This window comes from Solanum lycopersicum, chromosome 5, assembly GCF_036512215.1.
Source record: "Solanum lycopersicum chromosome 5, SLM_r2.1".
In the NCBI taxonomy this organism is placed as follows: domain Eukaryota; kingdom Viridiplantae; phylum Streptophyta; class Magnoliopsida; order Solanales; family Solanaceae; genus Solanum; species Solanum lycopersicum.
Genome location: NC_090804.1, coordinates 3,742,454 through 3,744,033, shown reverse-complemented (window position 1 = coordinate 3,744,033; position 1,580 = coordinate 3,742,454). Strand labels below are relative to the sequence as shown.

The 1,580-nt window shown below is 28.7% G+C and overlaps 1 long non-coding RNA gene across 1 annotated transcript; it reads left to right on the top strand.

Moving 5' to 3' along the window:
* Positions 1–551: 551 nt before the first annotated feature.
* Positions 552–1,351, top strand: LOC138348489 (uncharacterized). Its single transcript, XR_011221074.1, has 2 exons — positions 552–1,046; positions 1,259–1,351. It is a non-coding gene; the product is annotated as an uncharacterized lncRNA (long non-coding RNA).
* Positions 1,352–1,580: the final 229 nt, after the last annotated feature.

The window sequence follows — 1,580 nt, the reverse complement described above, 5'->3', positions numbered from 1 at the left end:
AAAATTCAAATATTAAAGATTAAAAAAGTATATAATAAGAAAAATTTCTTCAAAATCGTACTTGATACAAATCTTAATTAATCAAATCGAACATATTTCGAATTTATTTTAGAAAACATTTGAAGTTCCATCAACAACCTCATATTAGCACACACCCACTGCTAGTTTTTATGTATCCTTTCTTAACTGGACCCTACCCTTTTGCACGAATACTACCCTTAGTCACTTCCACTCCTTTCTTCTACAACGGATTCAAAATTTTTATATAAAATGTTTAAAAGATAAAAAATAAATATTCAAAAATAATCAAGCGTTCTATTATATATAAGTTAGTAATTTTATAATTATATATATACAATATAATTTTCTCGATGAAAATTCTAATAATCTCCTTTTTAACTCTATTCGATTCCGCCCCTGCCTCACCCCCACCCCACACTTCATTTTTTATTTCCCCCTTTCTTTCTTTCTATGTCTCTCTCTATGTACTTGAAACTTGAGAGTAGTTGAAAAAACCACACATAAATACCCATAAAAAAAAATAGATAGAAGAAATAGATTCATTTTTTTTTTCAAATCCTCTCTTTCAACTTTCTTACACATTTTTTTATGTGTATTTCTTCTTTATGTGGGTGTTTATTATTACATATCATTTAATTCCATCTTCACAAAAAATAGAACCCCAAAAAACTCCATGTATCCTTCCTCTTCTTCGATGATTTCTCTTATGTTGCTTGTTCTCATGATTATCATCATTATTCCGCTACATTTTGTACAATTTTCCATGGCAATCCGGATATTTCCAACAAATCCAGTGGCATTATCGGAAACAAATTTCACCAACACCAAGATTAATCAAACGGAGATTTTTCAAAAGTATTTTCACGATATCATCGTCAACAACAACAATAACAACAACGATAATAATAATGGTACGAGAAATGGTACCGCTTTATTACAAGACAACAAAAGAAGAGTACCTAGTTGTCCAGATCCTCTTCATAACAAGTAGAAATCAATGGAAGGAATCGAACGTGAAAGTTCAGGTAGTCAATCAACTGAGCTATTAAATTTCTCGAAATCAATTTTTAGGTTTTTTTTTTCTATGTTATCCAAAATACCCACGTTTTTCTCAAACCCATAGTAATTTTTTTTGTTTTGTTTTTTATTTTGGTGAGTTAATTGGGTAAAACCGTGGGTATTTTGGTACTTGGAAAAATGTCTAGCTAGTTATATTATCTTTTTTTTTTTAAAATAGATCAAGAAATTGATGATGATGATGATGTATATAAAAGAGGTGAGATTTTGATGAAACTCAATAGTTTATTATAGTGAGATTTTATTTTTTTAATATTTTATTGTTTATTTGCATTTCTTTTATGTCAATAATTATTTCTAAACTCAATAATTCAGCCAATAATGGAAACTATTAATAATAGAAGAAATAGAGAGAAAATTGTATGAAATTACTCTTTTGTCCTCTCCTCCACCTTTCTTGACAAAGGAAGAAGAATGGGGGGGGGGGGGAGAGTTTTTTTTAAAAAAAAAAATTACGTACACAAAATTTTATATTATCAATC